The sequence below is a fragment of the Podarcis pityusensis genome, assembly GCF_964106645.2.
Source record: "Podarcis pityusensis genome assembly, chromosome: Z".
Classification (NCBI taxonomy): Eukaryota; Metazoa; Chordata; class Lepidosauria; order Squamata; family Lacertidae; genus Podarcis; species Podarcis pityusensis.
This window is the reverse complement of record NC_138044.1, coordinates 31,425,515-31,447,622: the sequence shown is the minus strand read 5'-3', so window position 1 is coordinate 31,447,622 and position 22,108 is coordinate 31,425,515. Positions and strand designations below refer to the sequence as shown.

The 22,108-nt window shown below is 44.5% G+C and overlaps 1 protein-coding gene across 3 annotated transcripts in view; it reads left to right on the top strand.

The window, feature by feature from the left end:
- The window catches only part of LOC308468843 (putative G-protein coupled receptor 34), a 217,741-nt gene that overhangs the window by 73,597 nt on the left and 122,036 nt on the right, over window positions 1-22,108 (top strand). Inside the window, exons 3-4 of one of the 3 annotated variants that reach the window (XM_080991318.1) lie at window positions 15,378-15,525; window positions 20,203-20,329. The gene's annotated coding sequence lies outside the window, so the exon portion shown is untranslated. Of the gene's footprint in view, window positions 1-15,377; window positions 15,526-19,296; window positions 19,783-20,202; window positions 20,330-22,108 lie in introns of those variants that run through there. The other 2 variants (XM_080991320.1, XM_080991319.1) reach the window with 2 other exon arrangements.

Here is a 22,108-nt window from a genome sequence, read left to right as displayed (position 1 = left end):
AGCTCTTTGCTGCTTTCCAAGCAGAGCGCCCTTTCTGGCTGTTAGTATCCCTTCCTCTTTTTTGTTAATTAATCCCTGAATGCACCCCCCTAATGACTGCGCCAGTTGTAGCACTGCCTTTCACTTCTCTCCTCTTGCAGAGAGAATGAAAAAGCCAGATAAATGTGCTTAGGATTCTTCAAGTCCAGAATCTGGCTCTTGTGGATCACTTGCTGCCTGATTCCAGTGGCTACAAATGGTTTTATTGTAGGAGGATCCCCTCCTAACAGAGGCATTCCAGGCTGAGAGGAATGCAAATGCACCCTCAGCAAATGAAGTAACTGAAAAGTTCAGTGCTGGCAAGGTTTGAGTTGTGTGGCTGAAGGTATCCAATGGGGTGCTTGCGAGGGATTCAGTCTGCTTCTAGAAAAGGAATGAGAAAGTACATGAAGACTGTGGAAAAACTTGGAATGTGTCATAATGCAAAGTACTAATATTGCCATAGCAAAACAAGTCAAACTAAGAAGAGTCACTCAGGATATTCAGGACTGAACCACACACTATTGGTGGGACATCTTTTCAGGATAGAGCCCTACCATGACCAACATTTTAAATTTGACTTGGCACCCTGTGATTATACTGGTTTTTGGTATTTTGATGTTGCTTATATTAGTGTGTATTTTATATGTTAAAGTTAAACATTTGTATGGAAAAAAGGTATAGGTTTTTTTACTCAGAGAGGGAAGGAGGAACAGATTAGCTAAGCATGGAAGAGGTAACCATGTTGGACCAAGGGTGGAGTTTATGGGCAATCTATCCGGAAGACATTTGTATTTCGAGGAGTTAGTGGTCTGACTTGGTTACCCTTCCTGCCTTCTCTTCCTTCTCCCTCTCGATCTCCTGAGCCGTGTATTTTAATTTATTATTATCAGATGTTTTATGGACAAGGAGCAGGAGAGCACTGTCCCTCAGACATTGTGCGGAGCCGGACTACATTTTTTGTGGGGAACGAATTCCTATGCCCCACAAATAACCCAGAGATGCATTTTTTACTTTACTTTACTTTTACTTTTAAATCCTTTATTAGGCATAGCACACCACACAGTAACAAACAAACATCATATACAGACTGTATAAAATACGGGCTCAGGGAACACAATTTATCCCAGTCCTATTCTTAACTCCAAGAAATAAATCGATGTACATAGATAATATAATACAACAACACAGCAACATCACCTACCATTAAAAACCACTAAGTCTCTTTATCATGGCCCATTCTTTCTTCATGGACAGCACTTAAAAATTCAGCCACTATTATAGTGGTTTGATCATCGCTGTCCGCCAGCGGGTCCTGAACATTTGGTTGAATAAAAATCTGTCTATTAACTTTTAGGGCCTCAAATAATTGTTTTCTGGCATAACTACCAAAATCACAGGAAAAGAATATATGCTCTAGAGTATCGGGTTCCTGTTTTCTGCATTTGCAGAGACGCTCTGATTCTGGGATAGCTAAGTATCTTCCTCTCACTACCACCAAAGGAAACATGTTGAATCTGGCCAACATAAACAGCCTACACGATTCATGTTTCTTCAGATTTGTCATGTATCCCTTTTGGAAATCTCTACACAAAGGGAGATTTAAGTGGATAGGAGAGCAAGTGCTGTGCTTTGCAGCCTCAAGCATGGCGAGAACACTTTTTTCTGTAAGAGTCTTCCTGATAATTTCCCATATGTCTTTGGGATCAGAGGTTTCAAAATCAATTAGAGTGAGCCCTATCGAATCCAGTTTTCTCCTACAAATCAATGATAGATTGTAGATTGCACTATCACTTAAAAGATCGTAAAGTAGAGAATTAGGGGATAGGGCTCTATAATGGAGGAAGATCCAATATTTCAAGGTCCTCAACCATGCTCTTACTGATGAAGGCAATATTCCCAGCTCACAACATATTGTTTCATATTTTACAGAGTTTGCAAGTCCTAATAATGACCTCAGAAGGGATGCGTGGAATTTATCCAACCTCTTGAGGTCACCTGAAATCCACACTGGTGTGCCATATAGCAGTTGGGCACAAAGTTTCATGTCAATCACTTGCAATACAGCTGGAATAAATCTGTTTCCTACTGGAGAAAAAAAGTAGGATTTAATATGGTGGGCTGTCACTTTGGCCTTAACTATTGCAGCACATATATGTGTATTCCAATTCATATTATTTTTAAATGTGATTCCCAGATAATTGAAGTGCTGAACTTCCTGTATTGAATGTCCATTGATTATACAGCCTTTTGGGTTCCCTCTCTTTCCAAATTGCATAATCTTTGTCTTATCGTAATTAATTTTGAGATTATTGAGAGAGCAGTAGTTTGAGAAACTCTTAAATAATTTTTTTATACCCAAAACAGAGAGTGAAATAATAACAGCATCATCTGCATAAAGTAATAAAAAAAGTGGGCTATTGTTTAAATAAGGAGTATGAGTGGTTGCGTTTTGAAGAAATAATGGTAGGTCAGATAAAAATAAATTAAATAAGGTAGGGGCCAAGATACAGCCTTGCCTAACTCCTCGATTATTCAGAATAGGACCTGCAAGTCTACCATCTTTTGATACTTTAACATATATTTGGTTATTAGAATGTAAACTTTGAATCAGTGTAAGTAGATATGGGTCGATACCAAGGTGTCCTAGTTTAGTCCATAGTTTGTTACGGTCGACCGAATCGAAGGCACTTTTTAAATCCACAAATGCCACAAAGAGTTTTCGTTTATTTCTCATGACATATTTATCCACAAGATGACTTAACACTAGACACTGGTCAAGAGTTGACGCGCCTGCCTTAAAACCAGCCTGCTCTTTACCAGGAAGACCTTTTGTCAGCATCCATTCTTCTAATTTAATAAGCAGAGATTTGGCATAGATTTTACTTATGCATGGTAACAGACTTATAGGCCTGTAATTCTCTTGACAATTCCTATCACCTTTTTTAAAGATCGGTACCACTATTGAGTTGTTCCACGACTTAGGTACAAGGGCTGAGTGATAGATAGAATTAAAAAGCGGCACAAGTTTAATGGCCCACCATTCTACATCTAATCTCAACAGGTCTATTGGAATGCCATCCATACCAGGTGATTTCCCTTGCTTAAACGAAAAAATTATCCTTTTCATCTCCTCAACAGTAATTTGAAATTGTGTGGTTTTTGCCAAAGAAAGTTTAAAATTTTCCTTTTTACAAACTTGGTGATCATAAAAAACATCAGTAAAATGTGAAATCCAAGCCTCATCGCTTATATTAGGGAAATCAGTGATATCTTTTATTGAGAGAAGTGACCAAAAGGTTTTGGTATCTTTGATTTCTAATGCAGTAACAATTTTAGACCATTTGGCTAGTGCAAACTCAGATTTTTTTCCCAGGAGCATGTTCTTAAAAGCATTTTTCATTTCAAAATAAGTCTTCCAGAGACCTTGAGAGTTGGTAGTATAGGCTTCTTTTAGACAAATTCTAAGTTCTTTCTTATAGTTAATACAATCTTTATCAAACCAGTTATACTTATTTAAAGGTTTGTTGCTGAACTGAAGGTCTAAAAAAGAAGAAAATAATTCCTGGATAGTCTTATAATAACAATCGTTGTCCTCCAGGGGCATCAAATTTTGGTTAGCCACAGGTTTGGGAATAACTGGGTTATTTTCAAATACAGCCAATAAATCCTCCCTATTTTTATCACTTACATAAATTCTTTTGGCATAAATAGTCTTATCAATACTAATAGGAGGACTAATATCATTATTTCTAGGATTCCTGTACATCTCTAAAACTATTGGGAAATGGTCACTCTCTGAGCGAGGTACAACTGTAAAAGAGGCAACTTCATTTAACATTTCAACGGAAACTAGAGAATAGTCAATTACGCTCCTACCCCTTTTGGAGCTGAAGGTAAAATTTCCTGGAATATCCGGCCACATTGAGCCATTCAAAAATGAGAGGTTAAATTCTAAAACCAATTGTAAAAGTTTTCCTCCCGCTTTATTAATAATGATGTCCTTTGAATTCCTCCCTATTCTCAATGGAAGTGGGGCATCTTCAGCTAGATTTGAGACATAGCGTTTATAGAGAGCTGTATTATCTGATCCAATTCGAGCATTGGTGTCTCCCATTACAATCAGGGGAATATTTGGAGATTTACTACGTATTAAATACAGCTCTTCAGAGACTATATTCCAACCATAATCTGATCTAGTTTCCAACTCTATGGGAGGAAAATATATATTTAAAAGAAGAATTTCCCTGTAAACAATGGTAAATGATAACAATTGTGCATACTGTCCAATATTTCTGATATAATTAATTTTAAGGTTAGAAGACTGTTTAATACCACAGATCAAACCGGCTTTAGGGCGACCTTTTGTTGACATTTTAGTAGCGGGTAAATTGTAAGTAATAAAATTAGGAATATTTAAAGGTTTAAGAGACCAGGTTTCCTGCAAAAGTATTATATCATAAGATTCAAGAAAATTTATAAAATCAGAATCAGCTAATTTACATGAGAGTCCAGCTACATTCCAGGACATAATAGAAAGAGTTTGGAGAGATCTTTGATTTAAGGGTGCTAGTGAGGTATGCGTGGTGCATTCCGTATGTCACACCAAGATTCTCTGGTTCTTACTATTAGCCCTTTCAGCGGGTTCAGATAGTTCAGATGCTAATTCAATGATGTTTAAAGATGTATTCAATATGCTCACATTTGAGGAGGGTGGAATGCTAGGGTTGCATCCTGGCGCACCCATGCTGGGCACTTTATTTGGGGAGCCCAATTCAGTCTCATCTAATTCTCTCATTTTATCCCATGCTAATGTAGTGACCAGGTTTGCCTCTGGGATGGATTGCATGCGAGCTGGATTATAAGAGGGGCGTTTCGGCTCCAAGATCTGAGAGGATGGATTCATCTCCGCAGTAACCAATTGGCCTGGGGTAACGGAGGGTTTCCCGACCCATAAATCCAGCTCGTGACGATAGAAGCATGAAGCCTGATCTGGGACATAATCAGATATATTTTGATTGTGTGGTCCCGGTTGGTCCTTCATCAGATTTGTCAGACAAGAGCGAAGGTTATTCAGCCTATAGAGTATTTTGTTCTGAGTTTCTTGAGGGAGAGCGCAATAGGAGTAAATTAAGTTATTTTCAAAACTTTCGAACCCGTTACCTTGACTCGTCTCATATAAAGTCCCGGGAGAGTCTGGTCTTTGAGAATCATTAGTAAGTAACTCTGGGTGGTGATTAGGTGAGTCCTCAGTGGCTTTTATATCAATTAAAGTGTGGTATTCAGCCTTTTGATGAGGTGCTGCAGTCGAAGTTGCAGAACTGGGGACTAGTGGGATAGGAGAGGCCTCATTTTTAAAGAACCTTGATATTTTTACACCACTTGTCTTTAGGTGCTCTCTGTGTTTATATATCAGTTTTGCCAGTCTCCGATCATGGAATGTAGCCACCGCTCTGGCAAGCAAGCCATCAAAATATAGATATTCCACTTGGTCCAACTCCGAGGGATTACTCAAAGTACCTGGCATGTATGCCTTAAGGAAGTTCAGTAGATGGACTTTGCGATCCTCTTGAGATAAAAATCCTGGAGGCTTAGGATAGCTTGAAAAAACAAGTTTGTTTTGAAGCAACACCAGCTTCCAGTTCTTATTTGTTGGAATGCTCTCCTTATTGGATTTGGAGTTATCTATGGTTAAAACGTAGGACCATGGATCTTGGGGCAATAAATCTTGCTTAGAGCTTGGTGGTGGAGCAAGCGCTGAAGGTTTTAGACAATCCGGAGCTTTATCAGCACAGACGTTTGGGGGCGAATCCTGTTTAACTGACTTCTTGGCTAAAGACTTCACCGGATTCCCTCTAGTGCCAGAGGCTGTTGTGCTCTCGAGTAGGTTAAAAAGCTTTTTAAAAACCATTTTTTTATAATACACTGTCTTAAAATTTTTTATGTTTTTACTTTTTTTAACATTTTTTACAACTATGAATCTCTTTACAAGCATTAGCTCTACAGGCTTTCTTACCCTTCCTTGATGAGCCACTCCTACAAAGGATGGAGGCGAGGCCATGATTACTTTCCAATTCTGCAAGCATTCCGGGTTTTCTCCAGAGAGTTTTACAGGAGTCAGCCATGATGGTAAGAGTTTTGTGTAAATGTCCAAGTAGGACTTTATGGATTCAATGTCCTCAGTAAGGAGCACTAGCCATTTGATGATTGAGAGACCCTCTTCATTTGTCTCGTGGGAATGAGAATAAGAGTCTTTCGAAGGTTTAATATTTCCCGAGGCCAATTCCGAAATTTGTTTTAACATTAGTTCCTCCATTTTTTGATCTAACGATGGCTCGAGAGGAACTTGGGATTTGGCTTTCAGTTTCGGGGATGCTTCATCGGCTGTATCGAGGATATTTTGTGTTGCTTCCAATATATTCAGGCTTTTATCACTGCTTTTAGTACACTCCTTTCTTTGCATAGCTGGTCCTTCACTATAGCTGTAAGAGAGATTGGTAGGAGAGAGTAGAATTTCCCTTCCCTTCTTGTTCTTGTTCTCATTCATTTCAGTCGTTTCCTCATTTGTTCCACATTTTGCTCTATTCATGTAGAAGCGAGTGATTTTTGTTTGTGCTTTCTTTAGAGTGGCTCTTTTAAAGGTGGGTCTTACAGCTTTCAGAGAAAAGCCTGAGGTTTTGCAGCCACTCCTGGTCGTCACCATTGTTTCTTTAAAGTTGTAAATTATTTCTTTATTGTTGTAATAAACACGCTAGATGGCGTTGACTGAGATAAACAGATAAGAGGTAGTTGTAAAAGAGAAGAAAGACAACGTTGTGGAGAAGCAGGGGTGAGTTTACTTCTTCAATTGCTGCAAAGTGATTACCGCAGAGGCTCTGGTGCTCCCCCAGTAATAATCAAGATGCTTAAAAAGGATATATATATATATATATATATATATATATATATATGTCTTCTTTCAGGGTCTCAGAACCTTAAAACTTTGAATTAAAAACTTAATTAAACTAAACTAGAATCATTAGCTCTGTCGCAGGGCTCTCCGCAAGTCAGTTTTGGGTAAAAGGGAGAGGTTCCAAGGCTTCCCCCGGCCCTTATCAGGTAAGCAATTTTTCTTTCCTCCCAAGGATTTCTCTCTAGTCACATTCTTTAATGCAATCGAGTTATACTCACTCGATTGCATTAAAAGTTCACAGCAGGTTTCCTTCAGTTTTTTAATGACCTCTCCCGCCTTTGGTTGCTGAAAAGGTCCCAAGATGCATTTTAATAAAAGGACACATTCTACTCATGTAAAAATGCAGAGATTTCCAGACCGTCCGCAGGCCGGATTTAGAAGGCGATTGGAGTTAGTGGTCTGACATGGTTACCCTTCCTGCCTTCTCTTCCTTCTCCCTCTCGATCTCCTGAGCCGTGTATCAGGAGATCTTTAATGCTGGATGTTTTTAGATATGCTCTAAGCCCCCCAGAGTCCCTTGGGAAAGCCAGCCGAATGGGTGGGGTATAAAGATGATGATGATGATTTATTTATTACATATAGCTGATGTGCATACAGAAACTGTGAAAAAATTGCAAAGTTTATATTTTAAAAAGATGAATACTACAATCACAGTTGCAAACACTTTCTTTTTGCACTTTCTAAACGGCTAATATTATTGTCCCTTGATGAAACCAAGTTAGCCCATTATTTCTTTGACCAAAAAAGCACTAGAAAGCAACATTTGTAAGGGCAGTACAGAATTGGCCAAGTGTGAAGGCTGGAGCACTTACAAGTGGCGCACACAAAATGTAAGCCACAAAGAGCAATGTGAAGGTGTTTCCATGCGATGGCTACCTTTGTGCCGCAAGGTATAATGTCCATATTCTTCTCCATGGCACGGCAAAGCCTGAGAAAGGCTTGCAGTATCACAAAGATGGCTGGGCAGCCAAGTTAAAAAAACCACCACCACCAAGCCAGCAGCACCCCCTGTATGGCAGTTATGTGTGCCAACTCTCACGATCCCATTTTTCAGAAGCAGTCATTAGATGAATACAGTGCAAAGTCTCTGAGGTTTATGAGGCTTGTGCTGATCCGCTTCCTAGGCTTTAAGTTGCACCTCACTGGGTGGCAGCCTATGTAGTTATCTGCTGCATTGCCCCTCCTAGGCAGCATGGAAACCATGTGATTCAGCATGGACCAGATGACAGAGTAGTGGAATTCCCTCTCCTTGTTTAGCTTGCGGAAATAGTCTGTCCTGTGGTTGGCAGCATAGTCTATGGACCTCAGGGATGTCAGCGAGCCCGTAGAGCTTGCCCAGGAGCTTGCCCAGTGACCGAGCGCTAGATGAAGTTGAAGTATCGTTCCTAGAAATGGGAGCATGGGATGCTGCAGGAAAAGGAATAGCAAGGCTGCTACTTTTCAGGGGAAAGTGCTGCTTTAAACACCTGCGCAGCACAACTGGAAGGGGAGGAATGTTTTATTGGCATAGAGGTGCCGAGGAGTATTACCTGCGGGTTCCTGATCATCAAAATAGGAGGACTGCCTCAGGCAGCTGATTTTACATGCCCTGAGAGGGGCAACGGGTTGTTCATGATTGTCATTTATTACTATCAGATGTTTTATGGACAAGGAGCAGGAGAGCACTGTCCCTCAGACCTTGTGCTTGACCGGACTATATTTTTTGTGGGGAACGAATTCCTATGCTCCACAAATAACCCGGAGATGCATTTTTTAATAAAAGGACATATTCTGCTCATGTAAAAATGCAGAGATTTCCAGACTGTCCGCAGGCCGGATTTAGAAGACGATTGGGCCGGATCCGGCCCCCGGGCCTTAGTTTGCCTACCCATGTGCTTTGTTGCTTTTCTGCCTTGTGTGCTAGAAGAAACTGGCCACTCCTTTTCCCTCAGCAAAATGTCTTAGATCAGCTCTCAACAGTTCATAAAGCAAGCATGATTTTATATAGTGGATATTCCTCAAGTTTGTACTTCAGATTAATTCAAAGAGTGAAAAGTAGTGTGGCCCGTACCTGTTCTGATTCTCTCCCTATCCTCCACTTTTGCAAAGAAACAGTGGACACTTTAAACATTGCAGTTTGGTTAATTCTAAGAATTTAAGTGCCCTTCCTGGGTTCAGACGGGACGCAGGTGGCTCTGTGGGTTAAACCACAGAGCCTAGGACTTGCTGATCAGACGGTCGGCGGTTTGAATCCCCACGATGACAGGGTGAGCTCCCATTGCTCGGTCCCTGCTCCTGCCAACCTAGCAGTTTGAAAGCACATCAAAGTGCAAGTAGATAAATAGTGCAAGTAGATAGTAGATCGTCGGCTCCCTCGCCCAATAAAGTGAGATGAGCGCTGCAACCCCACAGTCGGCCACGACTAAACGTAATGGTCAGGGGTCCCTTTACCTTTACCTGGGTTCAGAAAGTGTCGGTGCTTCACAATTACTATTGTTTTGTGTTTTTGACTTTTAATTTAAGATTCTTACTGGAAGGTTTTTATTTTATGGGAGCCAAAGTTTGTGAATCACTTAATTTCTTAATTTAAAGCAGTGTAACCTAGTCTCTCTAATCCCCCAGCAGAACTACAAATCCTGAGGGATCTTTAGTGGAGTTGTTCATTAAAATGTAGCTACCATCTTAAATGCTGCTTTTAGACAACAAATTGTGGTCATGATGCTATAGCTAAATGGTTATGTCAAGATTCAATCTCCAACATGAACGGGCTTCCACAGAAACGAGGTGGCATTAAATTTAGCATTTCACAGCCTTACTAGCAGATTAGTAGTCTCAATATAACAATGTATAAAATAAAATCGGGCAGTTCTCCTCCTTACAGCCAGCTGCTTTCAAGGCATCACATCGCCAAACTGGCATTTCATTCTCTCATTCAGACATCTGACACCTTTGCAGTTGAAGGATTATTGTCTCCTCCTTTGGAATTCATTTGTTCATGATTTTGCCCAACTGATAGAAGGGCACTAGCCATCTCTTTTGTTCCAACGTGGGTAATGTGTCCAAAGTTCATTTGTTCTCCTAGCATGTTTCTGTCAAGGCTTGGAGGCTTCTTCACTTTGAGCTGGTCACCAATGCAACAATTAAAACAAACCAGGAACATTGTAGCACTCAGTGGCAGCCAAATCTGCTAAACCAGCCACTCCTCTAAACACTGTAGTTTTTCTAAAATCACAATTGCTATTGTTGAGTCCAATGGGACTTATTCCCAAGTAAGTGTGCGCTGAAAAGTAATTTCAGCCAGAGTCCCAAAGTCCCAATGAATACGAGAATGTTCAGAGTGCCACCTTCTCCCACCTGTGTAGTGTCAGCTCCTATTTAGCTGAGATTGGGGGCAGAGAGGTGAATAAGAAACAGAAAAGTTTTACGGGCTTAATTCTTGTTTGTTTGACTGCTGGTCAGAAGACCCAGAGGGACAGCTGGTCTTTCCTAGAATCGCCACCCTAAACGCCAGGTGTTCTTTGGAAATTAGATTATAGATTTTTGCCAAAGCTGCTGTATCTTTCTGCTGTGCCTGTGGCTCCCACCTGCATGCTTAAGTCAGCTTTCGCTAACCTGCTGTCTTTCAGCCTGCCAGGTGTGCCTGTGCCTTTAAGGGAAACGCAGGGGTAGAAAGAAATCTGCAGGTGACAATTCCGGGGACAGAAAGGGAAACAATGGAGCCTGTTATGGAACCAACCCTCAAGGCAGGGTCTGGAGGAGGCTGAAAAGTTGGCGGCCATGGGGTCTTTTGGATTTCCTTGGGGAACCAGGCTATAAGCTTGAATACCCGTGTATTCGCAAGATATAGGGGGTTTCATTTATTGGAGGGTGTGTGGTCCCCGTGGGGGTGAAATGGGGAAGCAGAGTTCCTTTAACTCGCTGGAGTTTAACTGGCCAGGGGGCGGGGCTCCGGATCTCTGTTTCTAACAGCTGGGGCGTCCTCGGCGTCTTTTCCACTTCCATCTGCCTGGCGCTGCGGGAGGGAGGGTGGCAATGGGTGCTTGTAGCGCGCTGGCTGCTGCACCTCCTCCTCCTCGGCCAAGGGTGCGCTCCTGGCCGCGGCTCCGCTCAGCATCCGGGCGGAGCGCATCCGTGCCCTTTCCAAGTGCTGCGGGACGCCGGAGAGTCCTGGGGTAGGTAGGGTTCTGGCGGGGGATAAGGGGGGTTGGGGAGCCGCCTCGCTTCGCCTCCGAACTCCGGAGTCCCGCGCAACTTTAGAGACCCCGAACTCTCCTCTGGCTCTTCACTCCAGCCTTGGCTGTGGCTTTGGGGATGTGTCCGGTTGGCCCTCGACCTTGGGTCCTTGGTTTCAGGAGGAAGGGCTGCTGCGCGGAGGTAGAGCTTTGCGATGTGTGTGTGCGGGGGGGGGGAGGAGAGTGAGGCCAGGGTTACTCTACCCGCAGTATTTCCAGGCAGGGCTGGGGAAAGAGTCGGGTCTGAAGATGCGGAGAGCACGTGTGTATGGACATGGGCCAGGGGGACGGTGGTCGCAAGTGCGTGATTTTTAGGGGGCGGGAGCCAGGCGCCCCCACGCAGGGAACCCCGTCCCGTCCTGAGTGCCGCCAGGACCCGGCTTGGACTAGCCGCCGCGCGTCCCAGACCAGCGTGGGGGAGCGGGATTTGCCTGCCGACCAAGCTTCTCCTGGCAAGGGCAGGCTGGGGCGAAGGGCAGTCCCGCTTGGCTCTGTTGGCCAGGCTGAGTTGACCCGCGGAAGACTTTTCGCCCTGGGCACGTCGTTGGTGGCGAGGGCAGCGCCTGGCGCGGTGGGTTGTGTTGGCCGCGCGCACTCCAGCGCAAAAAAAGGACGCAAAGCCGCGCAAAGCGTCTTGGTTTCCCCCCAACCAACCCCCCAATTTTTGCTTGAGCACCCCACGTCCCATCCCTTCCTCCTTGGTGCCTTCTGTGGGGTAGGTGAGGTGAGGTGCAGGCAGAAGTTCCACAGGATAATCCCTGGCTCTTTGGGTAGGGTAGATTTCTTCTGGCCATGGAGGTTCTTTTACGTTATCCTTGGTTGTGATGGATGTTAGATGAATCCTATGTCTTCTTATTTGGGAGCAAAGCCTGCTGCGCTCGCTGCAGTTTACTCCTAGGTAAACGTGTAGGATTATGCTGCTGCTCTTGGATGGTTTCTTTCCTTTAAAAAAACAACAACACGCTTTTCTGTACACTTAGAGGGAAAAACGTTTTTGGGTACTGCACATGGAAGGTTGGAAGCCATAGCAGCTTCTGTGGGGGAGGTGAGGTGCAGGCAGAAGGATAATCCTTGGCCTGTTTGGGTAGGATTGGGAATGTCCCATTGTCTGGTACTATGGTGGGCTCCTCACAGTCAGTACAGAACTCTGGATGCACCTGTGGTCAGATTTGGTACAGCACAGCTCCTCTTTATGTTGTGTTCTTGGTTTTCCTTGAAGTGTTTTTTTCTAGAGCCTAACTGCTAACCCAGAGCAGCTGCAGAGGAGCAGGATATTTTGTCACTAGGGGGCGCAAATCTCTGTAAATCTTAAGGGCTGCCTTTCACCAGCATCTTAGTTCTCCTTAGTCTTTGAAGTGCAGCAGCCTGCCTGGCCCTGGAGAGAGACTTTTTGCAGTGCAGCTATGCTGTCCATATCCTGCACATGCTTACTTGGAATTGAGTCCTGCAGTGCTCAGTGGGATATACTGCCTTGTCAAATGTGCCCAGGAAGAAAGCTGGCATGTGCTCCTGGGTGGCCTGGCTCTCAATATTTGGCTGCTGCTGGGCTCTCCATGGCTGAACTGGGAAGTGGGAACGCTCCTGCCTGGACTTTTCTGTTGAGCTGACTAAGATGGTTTGGGTTTTCATCTGGCATTATATTTCTCCCTCCCTTGCAGGGTTGGAGTGACCATGTTCTGAGGCAAGACGTGCAACTTGTCTTCACCAGCAGTGTATAGGAATGTCAGAGGAGCCTTCTGCACCAGGCCAAAGGGGGACCATCTAGTTGAGCATTCTGTTCCCACTGTGACCACCAAGATGTCAGCCACAGACACAGGGCTGCTCTGTGGATGGGCAGAGCTAATGCACAGGGAAGAAGCCTCCCTGCCCGTCAGCACTGCTTGCATGGGCAGGACAGGAGTGCTTCTCAACCCCAGCTGCTGCAAACCGCAGGAGGGGAGAGTTGCTCTTGTGCTCCTGTCCTGTTTGTGGCTTTCCCTTAAGGAGCATCCGGGGGGCCACTGTGAACAGGATGATGGAGTAGAGGGGCCAGTGGCCAGATCCAGTAGACTCTTCTTATCTGCTCTGAATCTTCCTGCATTGGTTCCTGCATGAGTTCTGGTGTTATGAGAGAGGAAGAAAAACACTTCTCACCCACTTTCTGCAAGTCTTGCAGGATTTTAGAATCTCTGGTTCCATTGCCTCTAACTTGCTTTTCCTCTAAACTTCAAAGTTCTGAAAGCTGCATATTTTCCTCCTATGGAAGTTGTTCCATTGATACGGCTGATCTTAAGAAAACGTCCTGCTTGCATTCCCTTATGTACCTGGTAGCAAAGCAAGCGTTTTGCTCTGTTGGGTTAAAGGTGCTATTTGAAAACATTTTCCCTCTTTTCTCCTAGATTTTTTTCCATTCAAAGTGCAATAATGCCATTTTTTTCACATACTTTTGCCAACTTGGACTTTTGCCAACATAGTGCCCCCCCCCCCAAGATGTTTTGGGCTATACCAGGTTGGCGAAGCCTTCTCTAGAACCTGGGTTTGGCTGAGTCTATCAGTGGTCAGTGGTTTGAATAGCCAAATAGAACTTCCTGTTGAAGGAGCAGTCTACCTCTGAATACCAACTGCTGGGGAGCCACTTAAGAACATCCAGGAGGATCAGGTTAGTCCTTGATGGAAGCAGGGTGCTGGACTAGATACACCTTGGCTCTGACAGAGAAGGGATTCTCTTTTGAGCAGAGGCCTCGCTGTGCAGCAGCTTTCACCAAGTTTGTGTCCTCCAGATGTTTCGGATTGCAACTCCCACAAGGCCCATCATGTTGACTGGACCTGTGGGAGTTGTTCAAAACATATGAAGAGTGACATATTCACCATGGTTCTCCTATAAGCCCTTTCTGTTACTCGTTTTGTTAAAAGCAGATTTTGAATACCAACAGACCCATCAGATGGGGATGGGGATTTCATAGAATTAGAAGGGACCTGAAGGGTCATCTAGTCCAACCCCCTGCAATGCAGGAATCCCAACTAAAGCATCCATGACAGATGGCCACCCAACCTCTACTGACAAACCTCCAAGCAAGGAGAGCCCACATACCTCCCAAAGCAGGCTGTCCCACTGTCTAAACAGCTCTTACTGTCAGCAAATTCTTCCTGATGTTTAGTTTGAATCTCCTTTCATGTACCTTGAAGCCACTGGTTTGAGTCCTACCCCGTAGCACAGGAGAAAACAAGCTCGCTTCATCTTCCATGTGACAGCACTGCAGATATTTGAAGATGGCTATCATATCTCTTCTAAATCTCCTGTTTTCCAGGCTAGAAATACCCAGCTGCTTCCACTGCCGTTCCTCATAAGTCTTGGTTTCTAGACCCTTGATCATCTTGGTTGCCCACCTTGGCGCAGGTTCCAGCTAGATACTAGATGGCAAGGGTGAGCTCATGGCAAATTCAATATATTTTTCAAAAAACTTTTAAAAAAGTATTTTCTTTTTTAACTTTTTATTTTCAATGTTTCAAAAAGAAAAATCACAATTTTTTACACACACACACACACACACACACTTATATTACACCACAGTCCATATCAGTACCTTTATAGGATTCCCCCGGACTTCCCTCCACCCCTCCCTTGGCTTCCAAAATTTATCTTCCTTTTAAAACTGTATCTAATTGCATTTATCCAAATTATTGTACTTCATATTTATACTTTGTTATTTTGAATTACAAGTGCTATGTCAATCCTGCCAACATTTTAAAATGTTTACAGTGTTCTTTACTATATTCTTTAAAAGTATGTCGTTCTTTAGTAAATTTGTTAAACTCTTGGTGCCTGATTTTCCTGGTCCACCTTGCCATCTCCGCATAGTCCATCATCTTCATTATCCATTCTCCTTTCAATGGGGCTCTTTCTTCTTTCCATCCATGGACAAGTAGTATTCTTGCCGTTGTCATCACATACATAAACAGTACTTTCTTATCCTTCGGTAATTCTTCTCCTACCAAGCCTAATAAAAAGGCCTCTGGTATTGTTAAAATATGTGTTTTACTAGTGGGTTTTTTATGTGTATCTAGATTCCACCTTAGAGCTGTCCAATATCCCTCTTTTACTTTGCCAAAGCACCCCAAGCCTCTGAGCACCCTAGGTTCTGCCTCTCCGTTTAGAGGACAGGCTCTGTGCTAGCAAAATGTTTCCTGGCGTTCTTCTCACAGGACTGTATTTGCAGGGATGTATCCCAAGACGCCTGATGCAGTGCTTCTGGAAGATGGAGGGGAACTCCCAAGCCATGGCCTGTTCCATCATGAAGCTGCTCTTCCCATCGGCCGGTTTGGAGTTGAGATTCCTCGCCACCCCGAATGCAGTGGCCCTCCCAGGTAGGTGGCATTGTGGCATTGTGGGTCTTCTTCCAGGCAGGTGGAGCTTCTGCTTAGAAGTCCTAAGGCAGGCCGGCCTTCCAGCTGGGGTTAGGCACATGAGGCTGGGTATCTTCAGAGGGTCAGGAAGTACACACACGACCATCCTTCTTCCTGAGTTTCTGAAATGTGGTGAAACTGTAAATATTTTTTAATGTCTTTTTTATTAAAGATTTCTTGGTTTACAAAAGTATGTGCAATGTTTCTTTTTTCAAGTTACATTTTCTACAGGTCAGTTTCATTTGTTTTTTTAAAATGTATTTTTAGTAAAGATTGTCTTGATTTGCAAAGGTATGTGCAATGCCTCTGTCTCATATTTCCCCTCCCCCCCAACCTAACACATTTTCCCCCATTTGTTGAGACATTAGGAAGAATAGGGGGAAAGAGGTGGAGGGGGGGAAAGATGAGTGGCGGTGGGTTGGGGGTGTTTCTATTTTACTTAATATATGTGGGGTTTTGTGTCAGCCTTGCTTGTGCAGATTCTTTGCTGTTCGCTTGTCTTCCTTTGGTGGTGAGAGAGGTTGGGGTTGGCCTAGGGTGTGCCTGTTCATTTGTGGTTGGCTGTGTTGGTCTTTGTTTTCATGTGTGAGGGGGTGGGTGGGTGTTTTGGATCAGGTTAGCCATATTGATTTGTATTCTTTTGGTGAATTTTTGTCGTTGTCTTGTTGGGCTATGTATGTGATAAAGGGGAGCCATACCGGGGTTAAGGGGTCTTCTTCTATTTGTCCCCATGTCAGTTTCAGTTCATTGGTTAATTTTTTTAATAAGGCGGTTTCCCATACTATTTGGTACCATTGTTCCATACTTATTCCTAACAGGTCTCACCAGGTTATGATGTTTCTGGCTGCTGAGAATAGGTGGGTTATGAGTTCTTCATGATTTGAGTGGGCCTTGTTGTCTTGGAAGATGTTTAGTAGGGCCAGATCTGGTGTGATTTCTAATACTTGCTTAGTTATTTTACATATTTCTCATATGGATTTTGTACAGAAGAGTTGGATTTGGGGGCATTCCCATCACATGTGGAGGTATGTGCCTGGGGAGGTGCACCCTCTCCAGAATTTTGGTGAATCACCTGGGCTTATTAGCACTAATTTCCTTGGTGTTAGGTACCACCTGTAGGTAAGTTTCAGAGTGAGTGCTTTCCTTTCCTTTGATATGGATTTAAAGCAGGGTTTAGACCATGTTCTGGTCCACTGAGTGGGGTTAATCTCATAGGAGGTTTTTGGGGGTGGTTTTTGAAGGTTGTCAGGGGCCTAGTTGCTGCTGATTTTACTACTGGATTGTTTAAGAGGGCATGCAATTGGTGGTGTGTTAACCAGGGCATTTGGGCGTCTTCTAGTTTGTCTTGTATTTCTTGTGTTGGCAAGGGTTTGCCATTTTTATAGAGGTTGGTTAGGCGATATAAGCCTTTGGTTTGCCAAGTTTTTATCTGGAGGTTTTGTGCTGTGTGATGGAATAATGGGTGGTGTGCCAGGGGAATTACCGTATTTTTCGCCCTATAGGACGCACTTTTTCCCCTCCAAAAATTAAGGGGAAATGTGTGTGCGTCCTATGGGGCGAATGCAGGCTTTCGCTGAAGCCTGGAGAGCGAGAGGCGTGGGTGCGCACTGACACCTCTTGCTCTCCAGGCTCCAGGAAGCTATCCGCAAGCCTTGCACGCCCGGGGGGAGTTCCTCCGGGCGCACAAGGCTTGCAGGCGGCAGCCTGCAGTGCGGAGCACGGGGCGCCCTCCGGAGGACGCCCTGTGCTTTGCACAGGTGTCAGCAAGTCTTGCGCACCCGGGGGATCTCCCCCCCGGGCGCGCACGGCTTGCGGGCGGCAGCTGGCAGCGCGGAGCATGGGGCGCCCTCCGGAGGATGCCCCGTGCTTCACGCAGGTGTCCGTAAGCCTTGCGCGCCCGGGGGAACTCCCCCCGGGCACGCAAGGCTTGCGGGTGGCAGCCTGCAGTGCGGAGCACAGGGCGCCCTTCGGAGGACGCCCTGTGCTTCGCGCAGGTGTCGGCAAGCCTTGCACACCCGGGGGATCTCCCCCCAGAAGTGCAAGGCTTGCAGGCGGCAGGCGGCAGGCGGCAGCCTGCAGCGCGGAGCACAGGGCGCCCTCCGGAGGACGTCCCATGCTTCATGCAGGTGTCCGTAAGCCTTGCGCGCCCGGGGGAACTCCCCCCGGGCACGCAAGGCTTGCGGGTGGCAGCCTGCAGTGCGGAGCACAGGGCGCCCTGAAGCAGAGCGCCCCTCACACCGGGCAGACATCGGCCAGCCCCACAAGCTCGGGGGACAGCGGGGAGGCACAGCGCCGCCATCCCACTGTTCCCCGACCTGGTTTTGGGGGGGAAATAATGCAAAAAATTTTTTCCTTTATTTCCCCCCCCCCCAAAAGTAGGTGTGTCCTATGGGACGGAGCGTCCTATGGGACGAAAAATACGGTAGTGGGGATCGGGTTGGGGACAGTTTGCCTATTTCTGCTTTTCATGCTTTAAGCATGGTCTCTGTGTACCTGTTAAGTATTGTGGGAATTTTCCTTAGTTTGTTTGGAATTGGGTATGCTGTGGTGCAGGTATTTTCAATTGTGTCTCTCTCCAGGTGCACCCACTGTTTTGTTTCATCTTCTAGTATATATGGGATTATGTAGCATACTTGGCTGGCAATGTATGTTGGGGATTCTCCATCCTCCCTCTGTGGAGGGGAGGTGCAGGTATTTGGGGCTTTTTCTTGGTTTTTTGTTTGGAATAGGTAGGTTAGTTTTGGGAGGCTGATCATTTTGAGCATGGTTATTTTGTCTGAGGGGACGCGGGTGGCACTGTGGGTTAAACCACAGAGCCTAGGACTTGCCAATCGGAAGGCCGGCAATTAGAATCCCCGTGACGGGGTGAGCTCCCATTGCTCGGTCCCTGCTCCTGCCAACCTAGCAGTTTGAAAGCACATCAAAGTGCAAGTAGATAAATAGGTAGCACTCCGGCGGGAAGGTAAACGGCGTTTCCATGTGCTGCTCTGGTTCGCCAGAAGCAGCTTAGTCATGCTGGCCACATGACCTGGAAGCTGTACGCTGGCTCCCTCGGCCAGTAAAGCGAGATGAGCACCGCAACCCCAGAGTCGGTCACGACTGGTCCTAATGGTCAGGGATCCCTTTACCCTTTATCCATTTTGTCTGAGAGAGTGAAGGTGATGTTGTTCCATCTCTTTAGGTCTTTGATAATTTGCCACCAACTAGGAGTTGTTGTTGTGGAGGTATACTTTATTGAGGTTTCAGGTTCTTTGTACCCCATAGTATCTGAACTTGGTGTGGCAAAGTTTTATCTTGGTGACGTTAGCGAGGTCTTTTTGTGTGTGGGAAGCACATAGCTTCAGACAATGCAAAATTTACCTGTAGGCCCGCCACCATTGCAAATGTGTTGAGTTCTCTGATTAAGGAGGTTGCTGTGCTTATGGGGTCTGGTGCTGTCATCTGCAAAGAGTCCTAATTTGTGGGTTTTGCCTTTATTTCCACTCCCTTGATGTCTGTGGCTGCTCGGATTCAGATTGCTAAAGGTTCCAGAGCCAGGATGAATAAGAAGAGAGAAAGTGGGAATCCTTGTTTTGTGCCTTTTTGGATTGCTATGGTATTAGAGTCCCTGTTGTTAGTCTTCCATATTGCTGAGGCTTGGGAGTATATTTGATTGAGGATTTGCAGGAAGTTGGGGCCAAATTTCACGTTAGTACTGCTAATAGGTATTTCGACTCTAAGCAATCCAAAGCATTGAGGATGTTTAGGGACATAATTGTCAGTGGGTGTTTAGTTGCCGTGCTGTGTTCAATCACGTTCAGTAGTTTCCTGATGGGGCCTGTTATATTGCAACCAGGGACAAAGCCAGTCTGGTCTGGGGCTACTAACTTGTGTAGGAAAATTTTTAGGCGGTTGGCCAAGTTTGATGTGAATATATTGTCGTCTTGGTTTATTAATGAGACTGGGTGGTGTGATTCTACTTTGAGACTGTCTTTCAGTGGTTTTGGGATGGAGACTGTTTTGGAGTAGGTCCAGGATTTGGGGAAGGGCCCACCCTTTATGATATTATTGAATAGGTGGGTCATGTTAGGCATCAGGGGTTCTTTTAATTTCCTATAGAATTCTTCTGTAAAGCCATCTGGGCCTGGAGCTTTGTGTGGCTTCAGGTTTTTGAGGACCATATCTATTTCCTCTTGGGTGATAGGACTGTCTATGAATTCCTGTTCCTCATAAGTTAAGGTAGGCATGCTCAGTCCTGGTGTTTATATATGAAGTGATGTGTTTTCCTTTGATGAGGTTTCCCAATTTATGCCATACAGACATAATTACATGCAATGTAATTGCTTTTAAGCTAGCTATCTTGCTTATCTACAGTATAGGGTGATTCCCTGCCAACCCGTCCGGATTGCCCTGTGTCTCTCACCTTGTATTGTCTATCGAACCAATGGAGTTGCGCTGTCCTAGAGTTTGGTGGGTGGGGGAGTAGAGGGTTAGAATTAGATTTGGGTTAAAGAGAGGGGGGGTAGATTGCAGAAAATATCCTATATGTAGTCATATAAGTTTTTATTTGGGGTATCTTGGGCCATCTGGCATTTAGCTGTTTGGTCCTCGGTCTCAGCTGGCATGGAGGGCCTTGTTTTCACAGGACTGTATTTGCAGGTATGTATCCCAAGACACCTGATGCGCTACGTCTGGAAGATGGCCTGGTCGATCATGGAGCTGCTCTTCCCATCGCCCAGTATGGAGTTGAAGTTCCTTGCCACCCAGAATGCAGTGGCCCTCCAAGGTAGATGGCATTGTGGGTCTTCTTCCAGGAGGGTGAAGCTTTTGCTGAGAAGTCCTAAGGCCTTCCAGCTGGGGTTAGGCGCATGAGGCTGGGTATCTTCAGAGTTTCAGGAAGGACACACACACCCATCCTTCTTCCTGAGTTTCTGAAATGTGGTGAAACTGTTAATATGTGAGCTTAGCAAAATGAGTAATTCCGTTTTAACTAGACCTTCATCTTATAACCAACTGTGGACTACTAAAGTGGGCGGGATGTGGATTTCCTTTCAATTCCCCCCAAACATTTATTATATACTGATTTGAAAGAAAAATATTCAGTCTAGGTCAAAATCGATAGAACATCATAAATGTAGAAGCAATGGCCCAGGGGCCATACTATATAGTATTACCTGAAAGTCAACTTGATTTATTTATCTGGTTATCAAAGCAAACACTGCTGTTTTAGTGCAGGAACTCACATTGTGCGCCCTCTGAATTAAGGTGGGTTTGACCTGTTTCTGGTTCAGTAATGTGAACAGGTCTAGTGTGTGTCCATGTCTTACTAAACACATAACAATCTGCTGTACAAATTAATTGAAACAATGAATTTCGTACAATAGTTTATTGTACAAAACTCACACAGAGATGTACAAAACTCACAGACATGTACATTATTAACGGATATGACCTCCGCTATTTTTAAGCAGCATTTGAACACAGTTTGGCATGGAGTCTACTCATTTCGAACAGTTACTGTTGATTTTCGGATCCCTGTACCACACTTGAATCAGCACCTGAATGAGTTTCTCCATAGTCATACAGTCTACAGCACAGAGGTGACTTTTGCATATATCCCACGAATTCTCAATGGGATGTACATACGGGAAATTCCCTGGCCAATCAAGTACCTGTATTTGCTGCTCTGTCATGAATTTCTTCCCCACTTTTGATGTGTGACAGGGGGCTAGGTCCTGCTGCAGTATCCCAGTACCCTCAGGAGACTTCTTTTCCAGCTCTGGAGTAACTCTCTTTTATAGTACCATTGGTGGGACATATTTTCAGGATGGAGCCCTACCATGACCAACATTTAAAATTGGATTGGCACCTTGTGATTATACTTCTATTTGGTATTTTGATGTTGCTTATATTAATGTGTATTTTATACCGTTATATTTAAGTTAAACTTTTGTATGGAAAAGTGGTGAAAATTTTTTTTACTCAAAGAGGGAAGGAGGAACAGATTAGCTAAGCATGGAAGAGGTAACCGTGTTAGACCAAGGGTGGAGTTTATGGGCAATCTATCCGGAAGACATTTGTATTTCGAGGAGTTAGTGATCTGACATGGTTACCCTTCCTGCCTTCTCTTCCTTCTCCCTCTCAATCTCTTGAGCTGTGAATCAGGAGATCTGTAATGCTGGATGTTTTTAGATATGCTGTAAGCCCCCCAGAGTCCCTTTGGAAAGCCAGCCAAATGGGTGGGTTATAAAGATGATGTTGATGGTGATGATGATTTATTTATACATATAGCTGATGTCCATACAGAAACTGTGCCAAAACTTGTGATGTTTATATTTTAAAAAGATGAATTCTACAATCACAGTTGCAAGGCCTTTCTTTTTGCATTGTGCCTAGTCACTGATCTAAGTGACAGCGGATGGCTGTATAGGAGCTACTGCTGGATCACACTAGGTTGATGGCATTCACTGTGCCATAAACTCAATATTTAAAAAAAAAAATCCCCCCCTCCATGTGGGGTGGAATTTAGTTCACAAGAATGGTCAATTTCAAGCCAGTGCTTTTC